This window comes from Ictidomys tridecemlineatus, chromosome 14 (assembly GCF_052094955.1).
Source record: "Ictidomys tridecemlineatus isolate mIctTri1 chromosome 14, mIctTri1.hap1, whole genome shotgun sequence".
NCBI lineage: Eukaryota > Metazoa > Chordata > Mammalia > Rodentia > Sciuridae > Ictidomys > Ictidomys tridecemlineatus.
The window spans coordinates 4,222,023-4,242,229 of NC_135490.1; the positions used below are offsets into that span (position 1 = coordinate 4,222,023).

The 20,207-nt window shown below is 46.1% G+C and overlaps 1 long non-coding RNA gene across 2 annotated transcripts; it reads right to left on the minus strand.

Annotated features, from left to right (window-relative positions):
- Positions 1-349: 349 nt before the first annotated feature.
- LOC144370252 (uncharacterized) lies at positions 350-10,603 on the minus strand. 2 transcript variants are annotated; one of them, XR_013430143.1, is made up of 4 exons: positions 9,832-10,603; positions 5,663-5,955; positions 5,411-5,564; positions 350-5,126 (listed from the first exon to the last, which is right to left on the minus strand). It is a non-coding gene; the product is annotated as an uncharacterized LOC144370252 (long non-coding RNA). The 2 variants fall into 2 exon arrangements; XR_013430144.1 differs by having other exon boundaries at positions 5,679-5,955; positions 9,832-10,601.
- Positions 10,604-20,207: the final 9,604 nt, after the last annotated feature.

Sequence of the window (20,207 nt, forward strand, 5' to 3'; positions counted from 1 at the left end):
ACTATTTCCCCCAGTGGCCTGAGCATTATTTTAAGAAAAAGTTTTTTTTTTAATTATATGGTTCTTCTATTTAATTAACAGCAAATTTATGTTAAAAAGGAAAAATGGAACAGAGAGACCCGGGAGAGGAAAGACAGAGGCACAGACAGTCCCGATGCTGCCACAGCCAGGCCACACCCAGGTCCCCCAGAGCTGGAAAGGGCCGGGAGGAATCTTCCCTAGAGCCCTCCCTCCAGGAAGCACATCCTGCCAACACCTCGATTTGGGACTCCTGGCCTCCAGAGAATCAATTTCTGTGGTTTTCAGCCAAAAAAATGAAAGCACACAAACAAAAAACTTGACAAGGCAGTCAGTTCATGAATTTATTCTGTGATATCACAACGAGTAGGGTCAAAGTCATAAGCCACTAACAAGCATTCTAAGGGTTATTGTCAGATAAACTGTTGTGGAAAAGAAGATCCCATTATTCTAGATTAACAGAAAACACCTACGTAAAGAGCAGGCCGGACTTAGCGATGAGACAGCAAAAGTTGGTGTGGACTAGCGCAGAGGGCATCTTTTCCAACTTGGACTGGGACCCAAGCAGAGTCTCTCTCTCCCCCGCCCAAGGCTGGTGGCCAGCATAACACTGAGTCACAGAGTCTGCCTCTCAGCCCTGCCTGGGTCAGAATCCCACTCTCCCTTCCTTCAGGTTATAGTCTGAAGTTACTGTGGAAAACAAGTCCCAAGGCAGGAAGGGTTCCCAGCGGCAAGTCCCCAAGGGCCACGAGAACACGTCACTGGAGCAGGTGGGTGGGAACGCCCATGAAATGCAGGGCACAGGTGAGACTGTGCCAACTGTGCCAGAGAGGAATGAGGCTGGGTCACCAGGAGCCTTAAGTCACCCCAGGCTTAAGTCCCTCCACTGGCTAAGGGACCTTGGGCACTCAAACCAATCAGTTTCTTGCGTCTTTGCAAAAGGAGGAAAAGAACAGGATTGGGTTGGAGGTCTGTGGTGGTTCCTGGAGACAGTGGCTGGATGAATTTCTGGTGGGGTAAGGAGGAAAGTGTCCAGGGCAGCTGTAGGGACAAGGGAGAATGTATGCGCCCTGGCTGCTGGCTCCAATTCTTCCATGAGAGGAATTCCAGGAAATCAGGGGCAAGTTTGTGAGGAACTTAATTTAATAAAATTATTTTGAGTAGCAAGGTTGAGGTCATGTCATAGAAGGAAATTCAAAATTGGTCCAAGAAGTAAGATAATCCAACTGTAATAATGTTAATAAATATGACACAGCAAACCAAAAGAAGGTATTGGCACTGTCATTTACTGAATGAAAATTAATAATACAATTTTTATTTTAGGAAGAGAAGACTGTATGTTAATATTTTTTTTTTGAAAACCATCCTAGAAACCCTGTGTCTGAGTAGGTAAAGTTGGATGTCAGCTGTGACCTTCTCCAAGTCTCTTGAACTTCTTGATTTTCCATTACCTTGTTTTACAATGAAGTTTAACATAACTTATTTTCAAGTTCATTGCAATTAGTACAGATCTGATAAGTAAAAGATATATCACATGTGGTGGCATTCACATGCTTTCAGAGAGGTCATTACTGCATTGTTATATTTTCATTATTGTCATTTTTATTACTTTTTTACTCTTAATAGCAATTCAGAGCCCAATTTCACGCCTCACTTTGTCAACGGATTTATGATAAAGCCTTTTCTTATCAGACTGGAAATGCTAAGGGGCATTAATGCAGTCCACGGGAGCCACCAACCAGCTGAGGGAGGCCAGTCAGTGACCAGGAGCCCCAAGCCCACTTCCCCTTCTCTCCTCCAGGGCCTCCATCTCCTCCCCACCCTCTACTTGCTCTAAATAAACAGCAACAAAGCCCAGGGATACAGAGTTCCCTGGACAGGTGGTGACATCAGTCCTCTGCTTACAGAAACCCACCCTCCCTACAAGGGGAGTGCAGCTGTCCCCAGAGATGGCTGTCTGTCCCTTTCTTGAATATCAGTGGCACTAACCTTTGATGCCAGTACACTTTAACCTGTTGTTGGAAGCCAACTGCTTGATGCTCAGACTAATGAATTCTCAAACAGCAAAGAGACATCTTAAGTGCTCAGAAACCATCAGGCACGGTAGTAAGGGATACCCCTGATCTCCCCCATCCTCTGTTTGCCTCTTCTGATTTGTCAATAAGCAGAGGCATCTCTGGGAAGATAACTGAAACCTTCCATGTGTCTCAGGGCCAGTGTCCTACAGTACTGCTGAACTGAGTGGACCAAGGGCCACAGTCACAGAGCCATTGGCAGGCTTCTGAAGGCCAGATCATCCCAGCAAAGAGAGCATCATAAAACAGGCTTAGCCATTGGCCAGGGAGAAGCCAGGACCCCAGGATACCATGCCTGCTTCTACTTCTCCCAACCCAAAGAGTGACCATGGGTGCTCATGCCTTAGGGGAAAGGCTGTGCAAAAGTAGTGAAAATTCTCTTTGACCTCATACCCCGCCACCCTGTTATAATGTCCTCTAGGAAGACAGGACAGGAGAGATTCAGGAAGAGTCAGGAGAGATTCAGACTTATGTCCATCAAAGAGGTTGCCCACTACACTCTGGGGCAAAATACCAGTTGAATATAATGCAGAGGACTGGATCTCTGCTATGATCCATGGACCACTGCTGTCATTCATGCAGGTAGTCAACAAAATGGGGTGTCATGAGAAGAGGAATAGTGTTGATACAAAATGTAAACTAGCTGCAAAGTTAGGTGTTTATTGAAGATCAGCACTGGAGGAGGTATCAGCTTGGTGACAATGCAGTAACAAGCATCCCCAAATGTCAGTGGCTGAAACAACAAAGTTCTTTTCGCTAAGATTGCATGTACACCTTGGGTTGCCAAGGGACTCATTCCAATTCTCCCTCAAAGCAGAAGCCAGGTCAGAGGGATCCTGATAATCACCCAGAACGTTTCCTATTACAGTGCTCAAGAGAAAGGTGAGCACAGAACAGAGAAAACCACAGGTGCAATTCCTGGAGCCTCCTGGGAAGGCTGAGGATAATGCGAACAGGAACAGAGGGCCCCAGGAGCACGTGGAGCAAGACAGGTGGACTGTGCACAATCCTGATGGATGTGGCTGCATTTGCTCTAACAGACCAGTTCTTACGTAATTACTAGGCAAAACATTTAGGCATTGGTCACTGCAGGACAGGTCCTAAGCTTAGTTGCATACCAGGAGCCCTAAAACAGCTATGACACTCCAAAGCTACTGCAGAACAGCTGCGAAGAGCATGAGATACTGGGCTAGAGAGGCAGGACCAAGTGGCCACATCCAAGTGTCCCTGGAAAAGTAAAAATAAAATGGGTTTTCTTCCCCCAGGATGCAGCACAGATCCACCACCTACAGTTGCTTCGGCCATGCACGTGTGAGGCCCTGAGTTTGTTCTCCCGTGGCACTTTAAAAAAAGGAAAGTTGCTTGAGCTGTCAGTTTAAGCTCAAAAGTGGGATTCCCAAGGCCCTCAATGCCACCGGTCCTGCAATCCCCCCACATACACAGAGCAGCAGCACCTCAGGTAACAATCCCAGACCCAACAAACCCCCAAGTGGTGACATGGTATGTTCTGGGTAAGACTTAGCACTCCTCCTTCCTCACGGAGCTCCTGACGTCTTGGAGTTGCCTTCTGCACAGCTGACCACACCCGGCTGGTACCACACCTGGCCCACCTCAGCTTTGCCAACCCACTAAACTGAGAGCACAAAGCTTAAGGCGCTCTGAGCCTGACCCCTCTCTTGGGATTTCATGGAGGATATTAAAATTAAAGTGCTTTGCCCAGCATTCTGGCTCTTGGAAGCAGAGTGTCAGTGCCGCCTCATTAGTAAGTAAACTAATCCGGACCTTGGCGGGCAGCAGGATTTGGCTCCCACCATTCAAATGGACTCAAGATGGTGAGTCCCGGTGCCAAAGTACTGATTGGTTCCCACATTACCCTCAGCCAGGGCTTCCAAACAATCCTCAGCGACACAGCGCTGCTTCCTGAGCACACTGAAAATCCTGTAAAAAGAAAATAAAAAGAAGCTAGCTCTGCCTAAGCGGTTCAGCATTTGTTTGCTGCCTTTTTTGATAAGGAAATGTGCAGAGCGGAGTGAGTGCCTGCGCCAGGGGCCACGGAACGCCACGGAAACTTGGAACAAAGCCCAGAAACCGCATCCAAAGGGGCGAGAACGTGGAAAGGCCGAGCTGAGCCTCCTGCTGGAGGGCCAGGAGCTGTCATCTGCGGGCAGAGAGGCCTCGAGGACTCATGGAGAGGTCTGCAAAGAGGAACCCCTGGTTCTAGTCAGAAGCTGGTATGTGTGCGCCTTTCCCAGAGAGAATTTCTTCTCTCTCATCGGATTCTCAAAGCGATCCAGGATGCAGAGCCAAGGAGGAAGCTGAGAGACAGAATTCAAAGCTTTGGAAACAAGTGGGAAGCCAGCTTTGCATGTCAGACTTCTCTGATTAAAATCGTGATGCTTTAGAGTAACTCGCCCTCTGTGGCTAGACTCACGGTTCTCCAGCCAAGCCCACCACCCTCCATTTCACTGTTCGCCCGGAATTTGTTAGCTTAAAATCTCTCCTTCCTCCAAGTCAGGCTAACTAGTGCTTGCTCTCCTCACAGCAGCCCGGGGTGTCCGTCACTGGTCTGATGGGAGAGCACCTTTGAGTGTAACGCCAGAGACACTTTTTGTCTTTTTCTGAGGTCCCTTAGGCTGCCTGCGAGGGGCCCAGGGGACTCCAGGATCAGAGCTGAAGGACTTAATCTCCCTGCTCCACCATGCAGTTGCCCTACATTGCATCTCAAAAGAGTGCCACATTGGTCAGAGCCAAATCCCCCAATAATCAACCACCTCATCACCTGGGTATACCCTGCTCCTATGTCCATGCTTCTTCTTAATTTCCTTTCTCCTGGCACATCACAGAGATTTCTTTAGTGAAACCACTAGTGTCTTCTTTGCACGTTTCCAGTCTCCATCTCCTGCTTGATTTCATCCTCAACATCCATAATAGTTCAGTAGGAGGCGCACTTGCCGAGTGACTTTGTACATGGGAGAGACGTGCTGCAACCAGGCACTGCATAATTCAAACCCTTGGCCACGGTGGAATTCTCATCTAATAAACATGAGGGCAATTTCACAAGAAATTAGTACAAAGAAGATGCAGACTGTATCGTAAGAGATATGCATGTGAATGCTCCCGGGGTATACTCAGTGCGGTTCCCCCTTGGTGGGTGTGAAGCCCATCAGCCCAGCCAGGAGATTAAAGAGCGGAGAAAGGTTTATTACTTGCAGCAACTAAGGAGTGTACTGGGGATAATTCCCAAAGAGTCTCTCCCGCAACAAAGAAAACAAGGGCTTTTACTGGGGAGACTTATCCCTACGGGAGAGATGCCTCACCCCAGGCAGAGGCGGGCACGTTCCTGAGCATGCTCAGTTGGAAGTCACACGTCTTCAAACATGGCATGTTTAAAAATGGTGCCCAGAACACCTCCTGGTAGGGCGTTTGGTGTCAGGATGGGCCAGGTTCACCTCACCTCACCTCCAGGAGTGTCTGAAACAAAACAACGAAAGAGAAAACTTTAAACAAAGGACAGCAGTCGTTTAAAGGAGCAGCGGCATCCTCCCACGGGTGCCTTCCCCTGAACGTACCTGCACCGTGGCTTACCCAGGATCCCACAGGAAGGAACATCCTGGTCTATATTGTGGATAAATATTTGGTCTTCATCTTGTTTTCTGTCACATAGCTCCTAAACCGCTTGCCATCTCCAGAGACAAAAGCTCTTTGGAAGACTTTCGTATGGTAATGAGGTAAGTGGTGTGTGGCTGGTGGGTGGCCTGGGCTGGGGCTGGAAAGCCTGAAGACAGGAGCCAGACCCAGCAGGGTGATGGCTGGATTAGAGGGCTGGACTTCAGCCCACTCTTCAACTTCCGGGGGACAGAGGCTGAAAGAGCAGCGGTGACAATGGCCAATGGTTGATCAGTCGTGACTGTAATGAAGTCTCCATCACAGGACGGGGTTCCTGGGCGCTCCGGACAGCTCAGCTCTGATGGGGTCTGTCGAGCAGAGCGCAGGCCCCTGCAGGCTCCATGCCTCACCCTGCACCTCCCTGCCATCTGGCTTTGCTCATCTGTACCTGTTCTAACATCTATCATAATGAATGGGTAAAAGTGAGTACCATTAGCCCTCCGTGACCACGGGTGCCACACGTTCTGACTCAACCAACCACACATCAGAAATATTGGAAAAACATTCACATCTATGCGGAGCATGAACAGACTGTTTCTCTTATTATTCTCTAAACAATACACTACAGCAGCTATTTACGTAGAATTTCCATTACACTAGTATCATAAGTGTGGTTTAAAGAATGTGGGAGCAGGATGTGCATAGTTTATATGCAAATGCCTCAGCACTCTGTATGAAGGATTGGAGCCTCTGCAGACGTGGAAATCATCAGGGGTCCTGGAACCCGTCCACTGGGCACCAAAGGACAATTACAGCACATTTCTCTGAGCTCCGTGAGCCTCTCTGGCAAATTAATCTAACGCAAGGAGGGGGTCCGGGGAGTTCCCAGTTGAAAGCCATTCATCAAAAGCCCAGGAGACAAACTGGAACTTGTGACTCACTCGTACCTGAAGTGGGGGCAGTAGAGGGGAGACAGAGCGTACAACCTGAGACGCTACCTCCAGGTAGATACTGTCAGAACTGAACAGAATAAGAGGGCACCCAACTGGTATCTACCAGAGAATTGCTCAGTGTTTGTGAAGCAAAATCCCCACGCACCAGGTGTTAGAAGTGTTCTGCGGAGCGGTCAGTGGTGGGAAAGCACTCCTTGGTGTGCACCCCCTTCAACATCATCAACGCTTGGCCGTAATAAACACAGAGTTAACTGAGGAACGCTTGAGTGAGGTCTTCCCCATAGGACGTTCTCTCAAACTCATGACTCCTTTCACACAGGGTCTCTTTGCACCTCCATGTCATGTGGGTGTTTTGCTTTCCCTACCATCCCAAAAGGCAAGAGCTGCCCAGTCGAGCTCTCTGAGCCCCTGCCTGACCCTGGGTGTGGGTGATCTGAGCCATTTCCCTCCCCACTGGGCTGTCAAAGGCTGCCTCTGTGCTGATTCCCTCGTCCACCCAGGCTCCGTCCCCTCCCCTGCACTCGAATGGCCCTGCCTGTTGGGCTTTGGTTTGGAGACACATCTCAAACTCAGTCTCTTCAAGGCTCAGCAGGTTTTCTTTCCCCATCAAAGCTTGCTTCCTCTCCTTGGGGATAGATGGTGGTTCAAACTGGACACCCCATTGTCTCCATGCCCCTGCAGCCTTCCTCAGGGCTCCTGGCTAATCTGTCACCCAGTTTCAGACTCCATCTGTTAGGACACATCTGCTCCCCTCCCACCTTCATCTGAGATTTGAGGTGAATTCTGTGTCACTCTCCACTAATGTCCATGGCATCCTCGTGATGGATCCCTGGTCCTGGGTCAGACTCCCTCAAATCCATCTCCACCTGATTGCCAGAAGAATCCTTCCAAAGCATTATTTATTTACACTGCCCTTTTCCAACTTAAAACCCATCCACATGTCCACAAGGAGCAAAATTCAAGCTTCTGAAGGTGATTGACAAAGGCCCCATGACGGACCATCCATGCCCCCCACCCTCAGCCCCATCTGGCTTCCTGGTCAGGCCAGGTATCCTCATGCGCCTTGCTCTCTCCCTGGCTTCCCCTGCCCCATCCCCGTGGAAGATCCAGGCCAGGGCTCCTCCTGCTGTGCTCCTCCCTGAGCACCCTGTCTGTGCTCTTTTACACGAAGTGAGAACCTCATTCCATCTCCCCTCCGCCCACTCTCACTCCACATCCACCGTACAGTGCACGTCAGGACCTCCCACACCCCAGCAGGTCTGTGGTTGGCAGACACTCGGGAGCTGAGTGACTTCATCCTGTTCCCGGACTCCCCACAGGGAAAGTGGTGGGAAAGGGTTGCTGCCCTCGTGTACATCCAAGTGGGTCACCACATCCTGTGATGCCATCCATGGGGCGGAAGTCTGACTTCTGAGTAACCACAGTAAATACTGTCTCACCGGGGATTCTCAAGGATTGTTCCTGATGGGGAGTGAAGCCACTGGCCTACAAATCCATCTTAGAATCTAGGGCTTGACTCATTTAGAAGATATTCAATATCCATTCCTGCCCAAATTTAGCTACAACTTGTTGAATGTTGAATATACACCAGGCATTATTTTAAATGCTTTTCTAATACCTCCTTTAATCTTTAAGACAACTCCGGGAGAAAAACAATTACTGTGAATAATATTCTCGTTTTAGACTTGAGAACACCAAGTCAGAGTGTGGTCAAATAAATCTTCCACCACAGCATGGCGCTGAGATGGGAGAAGGGGTGCAGTCCCTGTCCTCAGGGGTCCACGGCCCAGGAGTCCCCGAGCTCAGCCCCTGCTCTGCTCTAGGGCATCTTTCTCGTGTGTAGCTTCCTAGTTGCCAGTTTCACTGTTTTTATGCAATATTTCAACAAGCATTTTTTCATGTGCTCAGAAACCCACGAAGTAGCTGTGTGTTCACATTCCAAATAAAACAGAAAGTAAGTGATGTTTTAAAAGCCCGTATATGTACTACCCTTGTTTGCTATTTGTGATATTACAAAGTGACATATCCATTTTACTAAAGTTATCCCCTTGAATTCCTATAACAAAGTCCTGGCTTATCTTCTTTCTCCCCGTGTTTCAGATATGTTGAATCCTATTTATTCTCCTTTTTATAACGATGATATAAAGTTTCAAGACTCCTCTTTGGAAATGATAAAAATGTTCCCTAAAAAATCATCAAAGTTAGCTTGCATAATTTGTTTTAGTAAAAAGTCTTATACTTTTTTATTCAATTATAGATCAAAGGATAGAGACATCTTTTTAGAATGGGTAAAAATCTGTCTTAGAGCAGGATAAGTTATCCACTTCATGGAGACACATTATCAATTAGTAAAGACATTAATTAATTAATCAATTAATTAATTAATTAAGTCCCCTATCCCATCTCCTTTGGAAGATCTACGTAACTAAGGTTTTAGTAAATATATAACATATATGCAAGGGAAATTTGAGCAAAAATGTCAATTTTGAAAAATTAAGTTGACAGGTGCCAATCACAGGAACAAGAATTGTTCATGCAAAAATTGTGGCTTCAAAACATGGTCCTCCTGATGAACACGGTCCTTGCATTTTCTTTGCACCTACAACATGTTGGGTTCCCAGAAATGTCCTCCAGTTGGGGTGCTTTGCACCTGTTGTGCAGGAGAAATAAACACAGGATTCCTTCTTTCAAACCCGGAGGCAGACGGTTGGCCCTTTACTATGCTGAGAGGACTCCTCCAACCCACCGGCCTAGTAATCTGGGTTGAAATGTTGCTGGGAAAACTCCCAGGAGTCATAGGAGTAGAGAATCAAGACCCGTGGGGATGGTTGAGAATGTCCCATCCAGTGCCATCAGGTCAGAGAAACCAGCACAGCAGGAAATGAGTTCCGTGCCACCATGTGACAAGCACAGGACAAACCCGGGACTCAAGCCCTCCTGGCCGAGGGACTCTCCTGCCACTCCAGAAAAGCAGAGCACAGCCGACTTAGAGCTCTGTCACAGCGTCCAGACCTGCAGCCCTGTCCCCTGGCCCCTCGCTCCTTGCTAAGGCTTTGAGTCATTTGATTTCAAAAAATAAACCCGAGGCCCAGGCACAGGCAAAGTCACAAAGGAGGCAATTAAAATCACTCGGGCTTGGCGTCCGCCATCCACTCCCAGCAATGTCAGAGGTGCCTCACCTGATTTCACAGAAGCCGGGCTCACCTGCCACAGAGCCTTCTTGCTGTCTCCTAATAATTAGCTCCTGGGAGACCTGCCTCTGATGGGGCCAACCCTGCCCGAAACCGCCTCTTTAAAGACTCCCCCAGGCTTCCAGTACAGTTTTGTTCAACTTTTATTTAAAGCCGTCTCCCTCTAGCAGCTCATTTTTCCCTGGTCTCCTGAGTGGCCCCTGCAGGCAGACTTCATCATCAATGAGACGCGCACCGATCAACAACTTTGAGCAGATGACAAAACCTAAATGCGTCTGAAGTGCGGTGGACACGGAGGAGGCAGAGAGCTTGAGAGAGGGCAGAGTCTCCCACAGCTGTTACAGAAATAGCAGAGCCAATTAAGATTCCAGCTGCAGAGAGGCAGAGATGCAATCTGGAGCAATAATGACTCTGGACTGTGGATGTTAGGAAAACAGATTTGCCTTTTACTCCCAGGTTCGGCCGTAAAGACTGCGAGCAGGGCCGGCCAGCTGGCAGCCCTAGCAGGGCTCCTCTGCCTGGTCCTGCAGAATCCTCCCCACACCGGTGCAGGGTCCGGACTTGGACTTGCAAAGCACCTTTTCATCCTTCTGCTGCTCTTCTCCAGTGAGGTCAAAGAGCTTGCCTCAAATAGTTCTCCAGGGAAGAATTGGCCTTCGTAAGAAGAGAAAACTGGAGGGAAAAATCACATCTCTGGAAACGTTGCGGCAGCGTGGGAGCGTGGTGGGAACTTCTCTGTGGACAGGAGCAAACTGCCACCAGGAAGCCAGCATCAGTGTCCCGGGCCTCCTGTGCCTTAGCATGCACACCTTCAAGTCAAGGGCTGCCATCAGCACACCCAGGGCATGAGGCCTGTCTTCTTTATTTGTTCGTTTTTGTTTTTGTTTTTAAGATACCAGCTTATTAAAATAATGAAAACAAGTCGGACATGGCCATGCACACTTGCAATTCCAGTGGCTCAGGAGGCTGAGGCAGGAGAATCACAGGTTTAATTGAGCCTCAACAACTTAGGTAGGCCCTAAGAAACTTAAAGAGACCCTACTGCTAGATAGGTAGGTAGGTAGGTAGGTAGGTAGGTAGGTAGATAGATAACAGGGCTGGGACTGAGGATGTGGCTTGGTGATTAAGAGCCCTGGGTTCAATCTCTGGTACCAAATAATAATAATGAAAACAATAATTAGCAAGGCGGCATTCAGCACCTCGTTCTAAGTGACCTCTCGATTCTCTTGCCCTGTTCCTTAGGCATTCCCGAAGCACGTTGACTCTTCCATATATTCCTCTAACGTCAGTATCCGTCTGACTGGGGGAAACTTCAAGAACACAAAAGATCTATCCCTTTGGTTTTAGGAAACGATGAAGCCAAGGAGTCTTGACTGACAAAAAGGGTTTACTTTGTTGTTTTTATACTTTGTTTTGATTTTCTTTTGTTAGAAGCAACCTCCGAAATCCTTTTAAAGTAACTCTTAACACCTTTTTAATTTTTATTTGCCAGTGTCCAGATTAGAAATGCAACCTCCTCACTGGGCTGCAAAGGATGAAAAGGTGCTTTGCACTTCCGGACCCTGCTTGGGTGTGGGCAGGATTCTGCAGGACCAGGTAGAAACCCTTTTGGGGCGTGGGGACTTCAGTGACATGGGCTTCTTGTGCTTCCTTCCTGCCCACTTTGATGCACTTTCCGAAAGTCTTCCCTGCTGCCCGACCGGGACTGCACTCTGGTTTTATTCCTAGAAGTTTCTTCTGAGGCTGAATCACGTGGCTGGCTTCCTGCCCTTGGGCTGCAACAGACCCAGCTCCCTCCAGCTCACCCCATTCTGTGAGCTGGGTGACATGGCTTCAGACCCACGCCCTGTTTGGTATTGGAGCCAGGGAGGGCACAGTGCTGCCCAACGCCCCCTTTGCGGGAGAGCAAGTGGCACTTCCATCATTCCTGCAAACTGCTGAGCTCAGGTAGCATCCTCAGTCCACGGCAGTGCTGCCCTCAGAGCTGCTGCGTTGCCGGCATTGTGTTCCCCTTGATTCTTCCTCCCTAAAGGGTTGTCTCATAAGCTGATTATCTCACTCCCCAAACATGTGCTGTTTAAGTGCCTTTGTTCCCACTGCTTCAGCTGGCTCCTGCTGATGTCATCTTGCCTGGACTCTGTGGCCCCTGAGGTCCCACTCACTGAGACGGCCATCAGCCCTGTACCATTCCCTCATTTGCATATGAGTCAAATCAAGCCCTGCCCTTAGGCCACAAAACCTTTCGGCATCTTCCCATTATCTTTGGAACGAATTCAAACTCCAGTGGTGACCCTCAAAGCCCCTGTCTGGTGCCTTCAGTGCCTCTTCTGCACTCACCTGCTGACCTCTACAGTCTGGACACACCCACCTCATTTTCCCCTTAAGACCTCAGGGTTCTTGGTCTGCAGGATTCTGTACCACCCTTGGTTATAGGGAGCTCTCTCAAGTTAGCAGATGGTGTGACATCCTTCAAGTGTTCAGTAGTGTCCTGTCTCCCTCACGCATTGGCCAGACCACAGTATGTCTAGGAGTTTGCTCCCAGAGGATCTTGGTTGGAAGAACCACAGACAGGGACGTTTGGTACTCGGCACCATTTCATCTTTGGTGTGGTTGTTGCTATTGGCTGTGAGCTCCCAGGTTCCTAGGCATGAGTTCTGCCCTGGTATCTACATGCACATGAAGGTTTTAACTGACTGTGCCTACCTGTCATTGCCATAAGATGTGAGCGGCTGTTCACACCTGACTCTACCCCCAGGCACAGTCCCTCACTGCTCACAGGAAGTTCTCAGCACAGCTCACAGGGATAATCCCTGCAACTATTAACAAGGCAGCTCAAAGCTGTTTCTAACTCTTAGTGATAAGGCCAGGTGTTTGTTCTGTCTCCATGCCAGGAGCACAGAGGATGTTTTTAAGGTAACTGTGGACCTAGCTAGTGGCAAGGATATGGATGCTATGAGCGCCTCAAACCTCTTGCAAGACAAGTGGTCTAGTTCTGACATCCTTGATGGGTGGGTCTTTATTTTGCAAGTTAAGAAAGATAGATCCAAAACAATCATTAATTTGCATAATATGATAGGCAAAGAGTGCCAGAGAAAAGATGTGAGCTCAAGATCTCTGGATTCTTCTAAGCATTCTGCTTCCTCCCTATGGATTGCCTCGGTGACTACAAACAAATGGAGGTGTGTGATTTGGTTTAAAAAAAAAAAAAAGGAGGAAGACGCCATTTATCAAAAGAGAGTAGATATTGGGACATCCCTGAGCTATGAGTCTTCTTGTCGGTATTGCCAGGATCAGAAAAGGCTCCAGGTGTGGATGGAAAAGGCCCTTCTCCGCCAGGTGGTGGGGGTGTGGAGAGGTGGGGTCTCGGTGGGAAGCTGCCCTGCAGTGTGAAGTGGGAAATGATGAGTGCACAGGAGCCCCTACTGTGTGTTGCCTGGGGTGTGGCAAGAGGCTAGAAACTACCCACTGACTCAGTGAGGCCAGGACCAGGAAAACCAGGCTTCCACACAGCACAGCGTGTGCGACTTCGGAAGGCATTTCTGGAACATCACAAGGCCGTGGGGATAGATGAAGGGCAGGAGGATAAAACGTACCTGTGCTTTAGTCCTCATGGAGAAGTTCCCGGAGGAGATCAGGTGGAGAACAGGGCAGCAAGGAACAAGTGGCTCCGGCTGCGACTGGATGGGCTACCCAGGTGAGTGGAAAGCCAGTTTGCATTCATCTTGTCACTTAATCTTATGCAGTTAGCTGTACAAAATGAAAATCCGTAATGCTTACAGAGAGCAGAAAATAAGGCCACTCAGCAATGGCCAAGGGGACGCCTCAGTGCTGTTAAGGTTGTGGGTCTGCTCCCCATCTGGCACCTGAGAGAAGCCTGCTGGCAACCGCAGGTGGACGTGAACACCTCTCCTTCTTGGTTCTTGCCCTTGTTTTTTGTCCTGCCACCTCCTACTGTACAGAAGTTTTGTGGTTTTTAACAACTACTCTCAGTCGAAAATCAACACGGGCATCCGTCAGAATTGATACACACATCACACCACATGGATTCTTGTAAACTCTCTCCTAAATTTCATTGATGGATGAATAGATAAAGAAAATGTACTATACATGGGATGCAGAATTATTTGACCATAGAAACCATTCAAGACATCTTCTAATGTCCACGAACCTACTTTACCAGTCTTCTGCAACATAAGTTGTACAATAGGTATTTTCTTAGAAACTGTCTCAAAATATTTCTGAGCAGGAAGCCATGTATATGTCACTATAGCAAATCCACGGCTGCAGGAAGAGATCCTGAATGTTTCCTTCTCTTAGGGCTGAATGGTCCTCTACTCTACGCATAGCCACATTTTCTTTATCAGCGCCTCTGTTGGTGGATGTGCGTGTAGGTATCCAACCTCGGTGTGAATTGTGCTGCGTGCATGTGAGAATGCAGACAGCTCTGTCCGATCCCAGTCTCAATCCTTTGGGATACAACAGAGATGAACCTGGAAAACATTAGGTTAAGAGAAATAGGCCAAGCACAGAAAGACAGGTTCTGCATTGTTCTACTTATGCAAAGCATGTAAAGTAGTCAACTCACAGAAACAGTAGAATGTGGTTGGCAGCAGTCGGGGAGGGAAGAGGAAAGCTCTTTTCAACAGAGAGAAAGTTCCAGTTACAGAAAATGGATATTTAAAGATGAGCTGTGCAACACCATGCCCGTAGCTAAGGATACCGCATTGTGCACTTTAAAATGTGTTGGGGGATGGAGTTCATGCTCAGTGTTGACAACACGGTCTGAAAGAACAGGATGGAGGATATCGTGAGGGAACGAGCTGGAGAGAGCCCCAGAGAGACCTACGTCCACACCATATTTTCCATTCCCCAAAAAACCCGTGCTTGAAACATGCTCGTAACACTTTGAGCTTAGAGAGTTCAGAAGACACTGAAATGTGCGGAACACGTGCTTTGCGTGCTACCGTTTCCTTCAACAGTAATGCAACCACTGACCAGGACTCAGGAACTGTGTCAAGCTCAACTCCAACGGGCAAAATAACTTGTACCTGAGTGATTAAAACATAAAAAGGTAAATATATCTAGTTCCTACAGCATCATGACCTCTCCAAGATAATCACCAAGAAGGATTCCCCTCAGATAGGAAAAGACTGGGCTTAAATTCTGGTGATATTTTGGTCAAAATACAAGTCTCTCCAAGTGGAAAGCCAGCCCGAGTCTGCTGGCCGAGTGGACGGAGCCCTGCTGGCAGCTCACGGTGGCTGTGGACTGACGGGGCCACCTCCGTTTTCAAGGTGGTCGCTCTCTCAAGATACACTTCAGCACCTAAGAAAGAGACTGCCTGGCCTCAGCCGCCGTGACAACAAGTAGAAACATCCCATAAACAGAGGAGCATCACAGACCATGAGAACGGAAAAGATGTGGTCCTGAGAAGTTAGATCCAGAGGGATCATAAATTACTCATCCACCCAAGAAATGACTGGGGAGGGAACCTAGATGCTGATGGCTTTTCCTAGGTGACTTCATGACTGTTACTAAATGATTCATATTTACTGAGTAACTATTAAATAGATCAATATTACTCTCTGTGACATACACCAGGAAATTCAGTACAGGGAGACTTAATTCTTAGACCCAGGTAATTTATTTTTCTAAAAGTGCAGATATAAAAAGTTACCCAATTAAATAAGATGGAAATTGACAAGTGTGATTTCGATGTTTCAAATTCTACTTAAATCAAGAGAAAGAGGTGAGCTTCGCTGTGTCAACCACATTTCTAAGATGCCTTATCCCAACCTTTCACTTAAAAATCTCATTAGAGAGATCATTCCTTTGATATACTTTAGAGATTCAAAACACTCAGGAAAGTTAACAAAAACCACCCAGCTCCTAAGGGTAGGGACTAAAAACAAAGGATTTGGGTATGAAAATCTAAGAGTGCCCTGGAAAAATCCAGTTATTTCTTAGGATGGAACAGAAAGAATGGAATTGCAGAAAGCCCCTGGGCAGCAGGAGCAGGACCAGAGGAGCTGTCCAACAAGGCCTGGAAGGAGGAAGAGATTTTCTGGAACAAAAGTGATGCATCCCTCGTGACTGCGTGAACTTAACATCTGGAAAAAAAAAATGGAAGCATCTGTTTCTACTGTATCTGAACAAAAAGAAAGAAAGGTAAAGAAGGAAAGGAAAGGAAAAGCTTAGAAGCATGATAAAAAGAAGCAAGAAGTAAAATTAAGCCATGGGGAAAACCAACAGAATTGCTCAGCCGCTGAGCGGATCTACGTTGACTCCCGTGTTGTGCCCGTGTCTGTGAAATGATCCATTGCTGTGAGCTTCATCTGGGGTGCAACCAGATGTGCTGAAAGGCACCGAAATGAGGCCACTCCACGTCACGTGGAAGCTCCTGTTGGCTCTCACAGAGAACAAAAATGAAGGAATTTACAAGACCAACATTTATGGACGATAACTGAGACACAAACAGTTTCCAAATGAGTAAAATTGAATCTTCGCTATCAAGAGCTTAGGAAGAATTTAAGAAAGACCTAAAAAACAATTTGCAATGCAACTGACATTCATTTTGAGATACCATCCCCAAAATGAATTATGCACCTGGAAAAAATAATGTGCAATTCTATCTAGAACACGGAACAGTTGTTGGCATCTACTAAATGTGTTGCATTGAAGTGAGCTTAATGGTGCTCTCCTGCTTGAGATCCCATCAACAGAAAAAATAATCCTGCTCTAATGGGCCATAGATCTGTTCCCTAAAATTATAAAAATGTAAACAGCTAAAAATTGGTGTCAGAAACATGCTGACTAAAGTGTTTTGAGATGGCAGATCAAGAAACAAGTTAACCTTTTGTAATTCAAGAAACATGAAATTATTATTTTTTTAAATTGTGGATGCTTGCAAAATGATCACCCAAAAAATGAACCAAACTTAGCAGGGTTAATTTATCCACTTATCAGACTTTTATTTGCAATGGAAATATGAAGAAATTAAAACCTTGATCCCTGCCCTCAAGGAACCCACTGTTTAGTAATGCATTTACAAATGAGAAATTACAGAATAGAATTCTGACACCAACAAAGTGTGGGTGAACCTTGAGATTACCCCATGTGAAATAAGCCAGACATAAAGAGACAGAGGTGGTGTGGTTCTGCTTGTATGAAGTACCTACAGTCATCAAATTCAGAGAGACAAAATATAATGGTGTTTGCCAGGGACTGGAGGGGTAGCAGGGATGAGAGTTCAATAGATACAGAGGTTCAGTTTCAGAAGATAGAGGCAGTTTTGGAGATGGACGCTAGTGATTGTCAGCACACACACAACTGTGAGTGTTAATGCCACTACTCTGTATACTGTGTGTATCTGTGTCCATTAGATAGACTAATTTACATATACATATCTATACACACATATATTCAGTATATGTGTGCAATTACAACTAGTTGATATCCTGAACTAGAAAATTTACTCCATAATAGAAGCAACTCATAAAAATTTGCTGATTTTAAAATCGAAATGCTGATTTGAATAAAAATCTATTTTTCATTTACAACTTGTCCTCTTTTCCCCTTTTAAAAATGACTTGAAAGTCAGTTAAGGAAAGAAAATGAACCAAGATCAGAGCAGGGAGGAAGAGCAGGAAGAAAAGATCAACATTAAACAGATACACTAGGTGGGAGGGAAAGGGAGAGAAAAGGGAAATTGCATGGTAATTGAGGGAGACCCTCATTGTTATACAAAATCACACATAAGAGGTTGCTAGGGGAACGGGTAAATAAACAAGGAGAGAAATGAAATACAGTAGATGGGGTAGAGAGAAGATGGGAGGGGAGGGGAGGGGGGATAGTAGAGGATAGGAAAGGTAGCAGAATACAACAGTTACTAATAGGGCATTATGTAAAAATGTGGATGTGTAACAGATGTGATTCTGCAATTTGTATTTGGGGTAAAAATGGGAGTTCATAACCAACTTGAATCTAATGTATGAAACATGATATATCAAGAGCTTTGTAATGTTTTGAACAACCAATAAAAAAAATTAAAAAATAAAAAAAACAAAAAAAGGAAAGAAACTGAGTAGAAATACTTTCAAGTTTCTATCTTCAATTTATATATTTTTGAAAAGTAGTTATATATGAGTAATATAAAAAATCACACATATGTAATAGAGCCTATGTGATATACTGTATTATATATATATAATGGAGTCATCATGAACAAATACAAGTAAATAATTCTTAAATACTTTAAAATAAAACTAGAGAGGAGAAAATAAAGCGGAATGTGTGATCTGAACGACTTTTAACATTTAGCTTCGACACCTACCTTCTATTGAAGTGCAGATGCTGAGAGGGCCTGGGGTCCCCCAGCTCTTCCAGGACGTGTTGGTCAAACGGCACAACTCTTTGCCTCGCAGAGGTCAGGCAGAGGCTGCTACTATCCTCCTGTGTGAGCTAATTCAGATTTAAAGGCAGGGTGGAAGGAAGGAAGGAGAGAAAGAGGGAAGGTAAAACAAAGACAGACATCACTGGGAACACGGGGTAGCTATAGCCTCTAAAAAGTCTCCTCTCCATAAAAGCAATGAGAATGCTGGAAAATTGGGAAAATCAACTTGAGCTCCTGAAACTAACCAGAGGCTTTCAACAATGTAGGGAGGATTTGTGCAGGGAAAATGCCTGAACGTCAGTAAGAATAGGGGCATCTTTGAGGCGTTTTAACTTATCCTGAACCCATCCCCTTTTCTTGGCCCCAGGGTACCCTAGAGAAGGGACCGCCCACACTGTGGTGGAAACCAGCAGCCAGGCAGCACTGGAGGGTCAGCTCAAGGTTGAGGCCTTCCCCAGTGCCCAGCCTCAGACGACTGTCATTATTTGACATGTCTGTCAGTTCCCTGGAAACCCCATTCAAAGCATTTTTCAGGGCTCAGCGCTCTCTCAGTGCCAATAGCCATTTACCCAAAGCTGTTTGATGAAAATTTTAAAATCAGCACCAATGGTTGCCTGAGGCATCCAGGGTGAAAATAAGAGTTGAGGCAAACAGAAAGCACTACAAAAGATAAAAAGAAGGCTGGGAGTGACGTGTCCATGGAGAGCTTTGAAACTACTGAAGGTGCTCCTGGGATCTCAGAGGTTATGTGAATGCACAGGACGGTGCCCATGCCTGAGAAATGCATGAGCTTGGACTAGAGCTGAGAAGGGGCTGGGGCTGCAGCCCGGGGAAGAATGATGCCCTGGTTCAATCCCCAGTACTGGAAAAAGAAATGCCAACAGGGCACTAAGCTCTCCTGCTGGCTGGCTCTGAGGGGCCGAACAAGCAGGAGGTAAAGGTGAGGCAGAGCTATAAAGTTCACAGAGCACTAAAGGGTGTTCCAAGACATAGACGCCCCTCGGGAAAGACACAGAGACGTAAAGAGCCCAGCACGATTATTAACTGACCATTAAACTAACCATGAAGAGACTTCAGTGGCCACCTATGTCAACGAATATGACCTGAACAGAATCTAGAAAGTTAGTGAGTACACAAACAGCAAAAAATGACTACCCAAACCCAGGGAAGGGTGGAATCTGATTTTAAACATTATTTAAATGTCCAGTTTTTCACAAGAAAAGTGACAAAGACATATGCAGAGTGACACACACATATGCAGAGTGAAAACATGATCAATAGAAATGTCTCTTCAATGAGTCAAGTTGGAAACAGTCCACAGAAGTATAGATGTTGGACCTACCAGACCAAAGACTTTAGATCAGCGATTATAAATCATTCCACAGAACTTAAGAGAACGCTGCCTACAGAACTAGGATGAGTCACCAACTAGAGAATACCAGTGAGCAGGTAGAAATTCCCAAATAGCCAAATACAAACTCAGGAGTGGAAGTTAACAATTCACTATAGGAGCTTAAAATAAGATTTGGGCAGGGAAAAGGATGGGAGTTTTAGAAGGAGAGAAGAAAAAGAGGTAGAAGGATTATTTACCAAAGTAATACCTAAATGCTTTCAAACTTTATGAAAAATGTTAATACAATCCAATAATTGAAAAAGGTCCACTTCCTTATGCATAATAGTCACTTCCGAAAGACAAAAAAAAAAGATAATTTTGAAAAGAGCTAGATAAGTGACTTATCATATAAAAGAGACTCTCAAAAAGATAAATAGCTATTTCTTATCAGAAACCTTACAGGACAAAAGATAGTGATATGGCATATTCAAACTTCTGGGAGAGAGTAGCATTCTATACCAGTCAAGTTAACCTTGAGAATGGAGAAAGTAAGACAGAATTTTTGCTAGAAAAATGTTCTTAAGATAAATAGTAAAGGAATCCACATGAAGAAATCAAAAGAACTTTTAAAGGTACATG